The sequence below is a fragment of the Sorex fumeus genome, unplaced genomic scaffold (genome assembly GCF_029834395.1).
Source record: "Sorex fumeus unplaced genomic scaffold, SorFum_2.1 ptg000039l, whole genome shotgun sequence".
Lineage (NCBI taxonomy): Eukaryota > Metazoa > Chordata > Mammalia > Eulipotyphla > Soricidae > Sorex > Sorex fumeus.
In genome coordinates, this window is record NW_026606096.1 from 12,950,964 (window position 1) to 12,963,477 (window position 12,514).

Here is a 12,514-nt window from a genome sequence, read left to right on the forward strand (position 1 = left end):
ATGACAATTATTATCAGTCCTTCCTAGTGATTTTTAATTTTTTCCCAATAAATCACCAATATTTTACAGTGATAAAGCTTTTCTTTTCTTCTTGATCAATAATATTTTAAGACTTATTTTATGTTAAAGAATTGTCACTCATGAAGAACTTTGAAAATCACAGTGTTTATATAAAGTATGAAAGGAAATTTGGAAAAGCTAAGGAAATAAAGTTAAACAAATAGATTCTTGAAAGAGGGAAAAAAACTCTGAGTTGTCTCATCCCTGAGGAACGTTGTTGAATAACTGCTAATAAACAATGCAAACGTTTTCATCAATTTCCTTGGTAATCTACAATTCTAATGAGCATTCACAATTAATAAAAATAAAAAAATATCACGTGCTAGTGTAGCCCAATGGCATCTGCTCGCTCCAGGAACATGAAGAGCCTCAAACAGATCTGACCATCTCATATGTGGGCGGCCACTCCATCGTTTGACGTCCCATGGAATCCATTTGGTAACAGCTCTATTCCAGTGGTCCCATGCATAGTCCATTATCCCTAGCCTTTTGAGGATAATCTCTGGGCTCAGATATCAGGTTCGGCTTTTTTAGATAATTATTTAGGATTTTTTTTTCTTTTTGGGTCACACCCGGTGATGCTCAGTGGTTACTCCATATGGGATGCTGGGAATCAAACCAGGGTCAGGCGCGTGCAAGGCAAATGCCCTACCCGCTGTGCTATTGCTCGAACCCCTCAGAGAATTACTTAGACTTGCAGCATTCTATGAGCACACAGAGCTTTTTGGTTATCACCAAAATGGTGATTATTTGGTTTCTCTTCAGACACTTCTGACATTTTGACATTTCTATTAAAAGGCAGTTTACAAAGAAAATGTTCAGGAAACAAAACAAAGTTCTTTTGAAATTCAAAAAAAAAAAACAAGTTATTTTCTAACATTGCATTTTTCAGGTTTCACAAATGTGCTCGTAGTATCTACGTTTTTCCTACTAGTTTCCTTTCTTAGAAATTCTTGAGTTTAGTATGTTACAAGTTCCATGCTTTTCTCACATTGAAAAGAAAGTTCTTCTTTTTTCTTTTTTTTTTCCTTTTTGTTACAAAATGGGGCTGGAAAGATAGTATAGCGGGTAGGGTGTTTGCCTTCCATGAGGCCGACCGACCGACCAAAGTTCGATTCCTCTGCCCCTCTCAGAGATCCTGGCAAGCTACAGAGAATATCTCGCTCATATGGCAAAGCCTGTCAAGCTCCCTGTGACGTATTCGATATGCCAAAAACAGTAATAACAAATCTCATAATGGAGACGTTAATGGGCCCGCTGGAGCAAATCAATAAAAAATGGGAGAACAGTGACAGTGACAGTGATACATATATAATTATTATATAATAACAATTTTTAAGTGCACCATGCTTTTTGGGATAAAAACATTCCAAAAATAAAAGGTTTTAGAAAATTTTTCATTTCATTTCATTTCATCATCCTGTTATTCGTTGATTGCCTCGAGCAGGCCCCAGTAACTTCTCTTTCATCCTAGCCCTGAGATTATATTCAAGGCTCTTTAGGAGAATGAGACCCATTGTTGCTACTGGTATTTGGCATATTTGGTACGCCACGGGGAGTTTGCCAGACTCTGCCCTGTGGGCAGGCTACATTCGATAGCCTGCAAGTTTGTCCAAAGTAGGAATGAGACAATAAGATGTCATAAAAAAAAAAGTTCTGATAAGATGTCACGTGGCTGCGCGGTTCCGGGATCTGGATTTTATAGTCTCTGAGTCTTGGCCGCTGATGGGATTACACGGCGCCAGGGGGCCAGGTGGTGGGTGTGACCCCCGCCTACTGGAATTTGGAGGATCTGGGTGGAAGATGCTTGACTCCAATCCGAGTAGGCTTGGAGGTCTCGGACCCGGAACCTGCGTGGCTTTGAAAATATGTCAAGTAATTTTGTGAGCCCATAATCAAGAATAATCAACCTCTTACCGAAATGTGTTTCTTTTTATGGAGTCAGAGAGAGAGAGTACAGTCGGTAGGGCGTTCACCTGCATGAAGCTCACCAGCTTTGGTCCCTAGTACCAATTATTCCTATTCCACATATCCCTAGTCCCCATCAAATATGAACCTGAGCACAGTGCCAGAGTTAAGCCTGGAGCACTGCTAATTTGGGGTGAAAGCAATCAAACAAAAAATATACTGAGAAATGAAATAAAATTGATTATCTTTTTATTTGTTTTCTTTTTGGTCCATACCTGGTGAAGCTCTAGTGGGCCCAGTAACATCTCCATTGTGAGACTTGTTGTTACTGTGTTTGGCATATAGAATATTTCCATGTGGCAATAGAAGCATGCTGAAAGTAAATTATAGACCGAAAATGATTACCACTCAATGCCTTGTTTGCAAACCACAACACCCAAAAGGAGAGAGAGAACAAAAGGGAATGCCCTGCCACAGAAGCAGGATGGGGTGGGAGGAATGGGGGGTGGGAGGGATACTGGGACCAGTGGTGGTGGAAAATGGGCACTGGTGGAGGGATGGTAGTTGATCATTGTATAACTGAAACCCAAGCACAAAAATTTGTAAGTCTACAACTGTACCTCATGGTGTTTCACTAAGGTAAAAGGTAAAGGTAAAGGCCCTCCCGTTGTTCGTTGATTTGCTCGAGCGGGCCCAGTAACGTCTCCATTGGATACTTTGTTGTTACTGTGTTTGGCATATCAAATACATCACAGGGAGCTTATCAGGCTCTGCCGTGCGGGCGAGATACTCTCCGTAGCTTGCCGGGCTCTCCAAGAGGGGCGAAGGAATCGAACTCGGGTCGGCCATGTTGGCTGCGTGCAAGGCAAACGCCCTACCGCTGTGCTATCACTCCAGCGATAGTGTTTCACTAAATAAAATAAAATAAAATAAAAAAATAGAATATTGCCCATGTGGGCATATTTGGCATATTGAATACGTCACAGCGAGCTTGCCAGGCTTTGACATGCAGACGAGATACTCTTGGTAGCTTGTTGGGCTCTCTGAGAGGGGTAGAGGAATTGAACCCAGATCGCCCCGGTCGGCTATGTGCAAAGCAAATGTCCTACCAGCTGGAGCAATAGCACAGCGGGTAAGGCATTTGCCTTGCACACAGCTGTCCTGGGTTTGATTCCTCCGCCCCTCTCGGAGAGCCCAGCAAGCTACCAAGAGTATCTCGTCCGGACGGCAAAGCCTGGCAAGCTCCCCGTGACGTATCCAATATGTCAAAAACAGTAACAGCAAGTCTCACAATTTGTTGTGAGATGCTACTGGTGCCCACTCAAGCAAATTGATGAACAACAGGATGACAGTGCTACAGTGCTACCTGGCGAGTCTCAATATTATTCCAGCCTTTGCATTTAGGAATCACTCGTGACAGTGCTCAGGGACTATTTTGGATGCTATGGACCAAACCTGGGTTGGCTGCGTGCAATGTTAGCACCCTAACAGCTGTGGACATGGGCAGGGACATGGCCAAAGCAGGAGCACTTTCATGCTACTGAGCGCAGGGTTTGCTCTTGATGGACTGGGTGAAGTTTAGAAATGCGAAAATTCAAAGACAATATTAAGACTTTCACATAGGCAAAGAGGTAAATAAATGGTGGCACAATCACAGAGTGGTGAGGACTAATCAACGTCATTTTAAAAAACAGTTTACTTCATTTGTTGGGCTGGAGCCATGGAACAGCGGGTAGGGCATTTGCCTTGCATGCGGCCAACCCAGCGGACCCGGGTTCGATGTTTCTGCCAATCCTTCCGAGATCCTGGCAGCTACTGAGAGTATCTCGCCCTCAAGGCAAAGCCTGACAAGCTCCCTGTGACATATCCGATATGCCAAACACAGTAAAAACAAGTCTCACAATGGACACGTTACTGGGCCCGCTCAAGCAAATCGATGAAAGGGAGGACTGTGACCGTGGCTTCCAATTATGGCACCACAATCTACCAAGGCGTTTGTAGTAGAAATTGCGGCTATGTTATTCTGACACCAGCCCCACCACCAATTTTATTGGCTGCACCCAGAGGTTATGTATGCATATTCGAGAAAAAATATTTTCGAAGCCTCATTGCAGCACTGCAGACTCTTAAAAGGGAAAATTGTGGGCCTAGTGACCCTACCAACCAATCAAATTGTTGAAATCCCTCCATCATTTCAACCCCTTCCTACAGTCCATTAGTCATTCCTGGATGAGTCTCTCCAGCTCCACCACTGATGTATATAAACACACCGCTGGGTGAAGAGCGAACAGTGCCCAATGCAAGGCTGAAGTCTGCATCCTGCAAGGAGAGTAGCTCTCCCGTAGCCTCAGGCACTGTGCTAGGCCAGTCAGGACCAAGGTGAGTAGGGATCAATTAGGTGTTATGGGGGACCAGAGTGGGGTATTGAGATTAACCAGATAATATTTTATACTAAAACTCAGAGTTGAGTGACCACTCCTGTGATGTGAATGAGGTCATTTGCTCATCGCAGAGAGCTGTGCTGTGAAACAGTATCAGGTGAAACAGGGGACCCTAATGTATGAAGGCCCAGAAGTTGATTTGCTTATTGGTAAATACCATTTGGAGGGCGTTGAGTCCAGACGTACACTAGATTCTCAGAGACCATCCCTGAGTAAACGAAATTGAATTCAGAACAGAGGTCTGAATAGGTGATTTTTTTCTGGCTGGAGGAATTGTGGAGCTCTGCCTTGTGAAGGAAAAACACCCTAGTCCTGCCCATCCCACACCTGAGGATGGAGGAGGTGTTGGCAGCCCTGGCCAAAATGCAGCCAGAGCTCATCTGTCACATCTGCCTGGACTACCTCAATGACCCCATCACCATCTACTGCAGACACAACTTCTGTGACTCCTGCATCCGCATGTCATGGAAGGACTTGCAGGATACATTCCCTGTCCTGTGTCTCAGCAATCCTGCCAGGAGTTGCGCATCAGTGCCAACGCCCAGCTGGGCAGGCTGGTGGACCTGGCCAAGCTCCCATACAGCTCAAGGAGCAGAGAGATGGCATGTGCAGAGGAGGGCAGGGGTGGGGAGCACAGGCAGGGGATGATCCTCTTATGAGAGGAGGACCAGGAGCTGGTGTGTCCCCTGTGAGCCCAGGGCCCTGCCCACCAGGGCCACCACGTCAGGTCCGTGGCTGAGGCAGTGGCTCACAGACAGAGGGTCGGCGACTGCATCAAATCCCTGAAGAAACAGCTGGCAGAGGTGCAGAAGTGAGAAGTCACCCATGACCGAAACGTCCTGCAGCTGAGAGCAGATGTGGGAAAGCACAGGACTCGGCTGGCCTTGAAACTTGCGCAGCTCACCCAGTTTGTGGAGCGTGAGCAAGATGCTGCTCTCTGCAGGCTGGCAGAAGGAGACAAGTGCCTGCACACGAGAGAATGCCACACACAGCACCAGGAAAGCGGCATGCTCAGAAAAGCTTGGCAGGTTCCAGAAGGGAAGTTTTCACTTAAAGCAGCATTCTAGACTGAAAGAATTTCTACTTCATCAGTGAAGTCCACTGGCAGAGAGCCAGTGTGGTAATGGAGACAGGGCGATTTTTCCAAATGCTTGTTGCATCCAACAGTGACAACAATAAAGCCAGAATACATATTAAAAAAATGAGTAATGTGGTCTGGAATCAGAAAACAACTTAGTGTCTAGAGAAATTGCCTGAAATGCTGGAGTGCCTGCCTAGCAGGGGAACATAGAGGTTAATTACTCAGCAACACTTAAAAGCTTTGAGCACCCTTAGCAGCAATCCTGAGCAACACATCGGGAGCCAGGAACAAGCACTGAGCACTGGCACTGGGTCTGGTGTGGTCCCAAAATTAACAACAACAACAACAAAAAGAAGAAGATAATTATATTGTAAAAATATCCCTAGTAACACAGGTATAGGAATTACCGAAAAGTTTAGAAAAGAACAATCTAGAACTAGACTACTGGGATGGAAAATCAATTTTGGAGGACTGCTGTCTTGCAAGTTTTCATCCTGTGAACTAAGAATTCCAAGCTTGGCTCTGGTCACCCCGGTGTTTTGCAGTGATGGCAGTTACAGGAAAGGCACTTCCTGAGCACATGGTTTTCTCAGGCAGTTCCTTGTGGCCCAGATCTCTCCCTGGACCCCACACACCCCAGGACCCCTACTTACTGCTGCCAGTCTAAAGAGGATTTGCCCTCAAACCCTTAGGACCACTCATTTCTACTCCCACTGCAGTTCTAATTCTAATCTGACTCGACCTGTGGGGAAATACATTTTTCCAAAAAGTTCCTTAATGTGGTTAAATAATACTCATTATTATTCTTATCATCATCATCATCATCATCATTTGCATCATATTTGTATTATTTTGAATTGAGGACTGTAGGTGAGAGAGTAGGACAGAGAAGCCCACTTCTCCTGCCACTTTCCCCTTCACCAACCGAGCAGGCCCCAGCTCAGTTTGCTGTCAAATGTCCCCAACAGTCACTTTTCCTGAGCTGTTTCCACGTGCTAGAGCTTAGCCGTGGGGTTTTGAAGTTGCTTTTGCTTTAATTGCATTAGAGTTCGAGATCCCAAGCTTGGATAACCTTAAGCAGTATGTATTCTGGCAGGTTTTTAAAAAGAGCAGTTATGTCGGAGCTCAAAGGGGAAACTGAGGCAAGGGAAATAGCAAAGGGTTCTCTAAGCTACTGGTGTTAAATGTTTCACTGTGATGTAGCTTCACATTGAGTCAACAATTGTTATTAACCTGTAGTTAAGGAGTAAGCAGATTCATAAACTTTCGAACCCTGTCACTCCTTAGTGCATGTGTCTGTATATACATATATATGTGTATATATATATAGTCACGGTCACGGTCATGGTCCTCTCGTTGTTCATCGATTTGCTCAAGCGGGCCCAGTAACGTCTCCATTGTGACACTTATTACTGTGTTTGGCTTATTGAATATGTCACGGGGAGCTTGCCAGGCTTTGCTGTGCACGCAAGATACTCTTGGTAGCTTGCAGCGCTCTCTGAGAGGGGCAGAGGAATCGAACTCAGGTCGGCCATGTTGGCTGCATGCAAGGCAAGTGCCCTACCTGCTCTGCTATCGCTCCAGCTCTATATAATAGAGTAAATAATATAGTTATAATATATATAGAGAGAGAGTTTGGAGGAGATGAAAATCTCTCTCTATATAGATAAATATGTATCTATCTATCTATGCACACACTCAACAATACACACACATATGTAACGGTGTATGTATATGTGTGTGTGTGTCAGATGAAGATGTTTTCTAGTGAAGAGTTATTTATTACCTATTAGATGAACCCTCATATAAAATGGATCTAGGCGGCAGGAAACTGACAAAAAGTGGACTTGGGTGGAAGTTTGGAATCCAATCAACGCTTCAGTGGTGAAAGAAAGAACATGTCTTTCCAGTGTCTTTGTAAACTAAGAGAACTTGGTGGCACTGAAAGGATAAAGTGAGGATAAAAGGTGCAAGGTTTTCTCTAAATCTCCCGTTAGCTCTAGGCCAGTCCACCAGTTGTTTCTTGGAGGTGGGATCATAACCCTTTCCTGAGATTGGTTGCTATAGTTGGAAGACCCACCCAGTGGAGACCCACCTAGTGGAGACCCACCCAGTGGCCTTTAAATGAGCTGGCCAGCTCAGAGACCGCACACTGCTGCCAGGCTGCCCTCACAGAGCATTCAGGAAATCCACTGCAGACTGACCCCAGAGGAACTCAAGGCCTTTACAACTGGCCAACCAGGTAAGCATGGGATTGAGACGATGTGGGGGGGCAGAACTTTGAAGGGACACGTACTCTGGAGATTTCTGGCCCTGCAGAGACAGAGATCTGCACCTATAAAGGAAACACACCCTCTGTTCAGTTTCCTGGAAAAGATTTTCCATTCATTACAAATTCCAGTTCCTCTACCTTTCTCTTCTTCATCACATATATTCTTGCTAAATTCAGATAGCAATTTGCACCGTGACATAGATCAGACACAGTGGAGAAATGTGATGGATGGGCTCACTGTGGGACTTGGGGTGCAGAGGGGACACAATGACTGACACCTGATATGTGATGAACCATCTGAAGAAGCTGGTGTTAATCACCATTCTAATGCCAAAGAAACTCTGTGTAAAGAATATCGGACTGGAGGTGACTTTGGGATAGAACTGGACAGTTGTGGGTACTTTGTCAGTGAGAACATTCACTTTGTATACCAATTCCATAGCTTTCCACCACTGTAATATTACATTAAGTAAGTAAAGTAAAGTCCCTCCTGTTGATCATCGATTTGCTCGAGCGGGCCCAATAACGTCTCCATTGGAGACTTTTGTTGTTACCGTGTTTGGCATATCGAATACGTCACGGGGAGCTTGCCAGGCTCTGCCGTGCGGGCGAGATACTCTCGGTAGCTTGCCGGGCTCTCCGAGAGGGGCGGAGGAATCGAACTCAGGTCGGCCATGTTGGCTGTGTGCAAGGCAAACGCCCTACCGCTGTGCTATCGCTCCAGTTAATATTACATTAACCTTATTATCTGAAGCATAACATTTTTTGTCTTTAAAGAGAGGGCCATAGAGGCATCACAATTGCCTCATATGCATCTAACTATGGTTTGATCCCAGGCTCCACATAATGTCTCCGTGGCACACACCAAAGAGAGAGACAGAGACAGAGACAGAGACAGAGACAGAGACAGAGGGGGAGAGAGAGAGAGAGAGAAAGAGAGAGAGAGAGAGAGAGAGAGGTTGGAGTACAGTTTTGAATTAAAGTAAAAAAGAGAAGCACTGACATGGAAATTGGCTTGTCAAGAGTGTGGTTAGAAAAACAGTAGTAGTTTTGGTTGGACATACGTAGTTTTTATATCAATTTTTATCCTGATATACCATCACCCGCATTGCATCCTCAGTTAAGTTATGTGGACAATATTGAAGGGTTTGTTTAACTGTGGTTTGTCTGTTTCCTTGCTTTGTTTCTTTATACTCCACATATGAATGAAATAATGTTCTTTTTTTCTTTTTTTTTAATTGTTCTCTGGCATCGATCTGTACTAAAGGTTGTAAACTGATTTTTGAGCATCTATCTGTGTTCAGGGTTTACCCCTGCCTCTGCGTTCAGGGATTACTCTCAGCTGGATTCCTGTGACCAATGGGCTTCTGAGGATAAAACCCGCATCAGACACATTCAAGGTTAGTTCCTTACTCACCTTACTCTCTCCCAGCCCAATTGTGATCTTTAAGAGAGCTCCCTCATACGTATTTTTTTTGCCCTGCTTCTCTACTCTTAGGTTTGATTTATCTTTGACTCTTCTTTATGATGTGTTTTGAAGTTTTTCTCCTTGGACTTATTCTATTTGGAACTTCTAAAGCTTCCAGTGTGAACGTACAGTGGGAGTAGCATTTGCCTTACATTCAGCTGACCTGTATTCGAACCCCAATATCCTAGTCCTAGGTCCCTGAGCCCTGGAGAAGTAGTTGCTGAGTGCAGAACCAGGACTAATCCCTGAGCACCACTGGGTGTGGCCCCAAAACAAAACAAACAAACAAACAAACAAACAGCTTTCAGCATCTGAGTGTATGGTTCAAGCCTTGCCTTGGAGATGTTCTTAGCTTCAATTCTCCCTCCAAAATGTAACACCCTATTCTCTTTTATTTGAGACCCTTATTATAGGGATATTTCTCTTCATGCCAAACCATCTCTGGTATTTTCTTCTTTTAACATGTTTGCGGTTTTTAAAATTTTTTTTTTGATCTTGGAATTTATCTTGTTCAAACACTCAGATTTTTTCCCAGCTTCTGTCATTCTGATGTTTATTCATAATGGGTACTTCTCTCCTTCTTGATTATCAAGCTTTAGTCAATCAGGGAGTTATTCATTACTAAATAATTACTAGATTTTTCATGACTAAAAGTCTGGTTCTGCACAGGGGATTGCCCTGCCACAGAGACAGGGGGGATGGGGGGATGGGGGTGGGAGGGATATTATCCATGGTGGTGGAAAATGGGCACTGGTGGAGGGATGGGTATCTGAACATTGTATAATTGAAACCAAAGCACAAAAAATTGTAAATCTACAACTGTAAAAAAATAATAATAAAATAAAGGGAAAAATTAAAAAAAAAAAGAGAGAAAAAAAATTCTGCTTCTGACCACATTGAGTATCTGTCCAGATTTCTGATAGTTCCACTAGGGACACAATGTGTGCATGTTAGTCATATATGAGAAGATAGGGGATGGTGAATTGACAACCCTCATTCTACTCTGTGTTTCTCTATTTTAACTAGGTCTACTCTCTCTCTCTCTCTCTCTCTCTCTCTCTCTCTCTCTCTCTCTCTCTCTTCTTTCCTCCCTCTTGTCTCTTCTGAAAACACTTATCATACCTGGCAGTAAGCACTCACCCAGGCTTCTCCGCCCACCTCTATGGGTAGAACAGCCAAAAAGTGAGACACAGGGCTAACCAAGGGAGTGACGTGGTGGCTTTGCTTTGTCACCTTATTGCTCATGAGGCCACTCTCAGTTCCTCCTGGGAGTCTCTCAACAGTGAGGTATGAGCAGCTTGGTTCCCAGTTTAAACTTTTTCATTAGAAACCATATTCAAATGATAAGAGGACAAAAAGGCATATTCTAAACCTAATCAATCTAGCCATACAACATTGTGCCATTTTATCTCTTCTCTAATATCATGAAGCAAATTCCACACTACAGGTGACCTTTGGTGGAAATCCTCCACAATATTCACATTCACTGTCACTGTCACTGTCACTGTCCTCCTGTTGTTCATTGATTTTCTCGTGTGGGCCTAGTAACATCTCCATCGTGAGACTTTGTTGTTACTGTGTTTGGCATATCGCAAATGTCACGGGTAGCTTGCGAGGCTTTGCCAAGCGGGCAAGAAACTCTTGGTAGCTTGCCGGGCTCTCCGAAAGGGGGCGGAGGAATTGAACTCGGGTCAGTCATATTGGCTGAGTGCAAGGCAAATGCCCTACCCACTATGCTATCACTCTGTTCTAATATTTAAATCATAATAGCATGATTTTATTATAAGTAAAATCAAATAAGATGCCACGTTGCATTTGGTTATCATTTTATATGCTCTCTCTATATATATAGGCTGGAATTATAGCACAGTGGTAGCATTTTACTTGCAAGCTGCTGCCTGGCTGAGCCGGGATTGATTCGTCGCCCTTCTCAGAGAGCCTGGCTAGTTACCGAGTCTTTTGCCCACACGGCAAAGCCTGGCAAGCTACCCGTGATGTATTTCATATGCCAAACACAGTAACAACAAGTCTCACAATAGAGATGGTACTGGGACCGCTGGAGCAAATCAATGAACAATGGGAGGAAGTGACATATATATATATATATATATATATATATATATATATATATATCACTGTCACTGTCCTCCCGATGTTCATCGATTTGCTGAAGTGGGCCCAGTAACATCTCCATTACGAGACTTGTTACTGTGTTTGGCATATCGAATACGTCACGGGTAGCTTGCCAGGCTCTCGGAGAGGGGCGGATGAATCAAACTCCTGTCGGCCATGTTAACTGCTTGCAAGGCAAACGCCCTACCTGCTGTGCTATATATATTTGTTTCAGACAATTTATACTTTGCATTGACCTATCTCCACTTGTCTATATGTATTTTTTTTTCTTTTGACAGTATATGGTAAAATTATCAAACTAAAGTTACTTGGATATCCTCGACGTGGCATAATTTCATCACTTTCTTGATCTTGTGCCTGTTTTGTAAAAAAAAAAGGCCAAAATGCCAAGATAAATGAGTGAAGGGGACCCAGACCCCCAGAAATTGTCGACGGTGATCATCTGGCCACACTCTCACTTGGCAGCTGTAAAGATCTCAGGATCTGCAAAGGAGAAATCAAAAACAAGTTTGTGGTAGTAAAACTTGCTGAGAACCTGGAAAGAGGTCAGCTTTCCTCAAAGCGTGAGTGCTAAGAAGAACGTTGTTTCTGACCTTAGAGTGGGTAGAGAACCAGAACATTCTCAAAGGAACTTCTTCAGGTAGCCCTATTCCTGACCAATGGCGTTTTCAGCTTCCCTGGCTGAGATCCCAGCAGAGGTCAGCTGCCCTCACTGTCTGGATTACCTGAGAGACCCAGTGACCCTTGAGTGTGGGCACAACTTCTGTGATTCCTGCATCCACCAGTGCTGGATTGACCTCCAGGACATCTTCCCGTGTCCCATCTGCCTCCACCACTCCCCTGACAGGAACTTCAAGAGGAACAACCAATTGTGTCACGTCACAGAAGTCCTTAAGCAGCTCCCCACTGGAAAGAGCAAAAGGAAATGGCAGGCAGAGGAACCCCTGTGTGAGAAGCACAATGAGGCCCTGGATCTGTTCTGTGAGGAGGACCAGCAGCTGTTGTGTCCTCAGTGTCGAATCTCCACTCACCACCAGGCTCACCACCTGATCCCCACTGACAGAGCTGCAGAGATTCAAAGGAAGAAGCTCAAAGGATTCATAGAACTTCTGAAGAAAAAGATAAGCGATGCTGAAAAGGAGTGTGAAAAT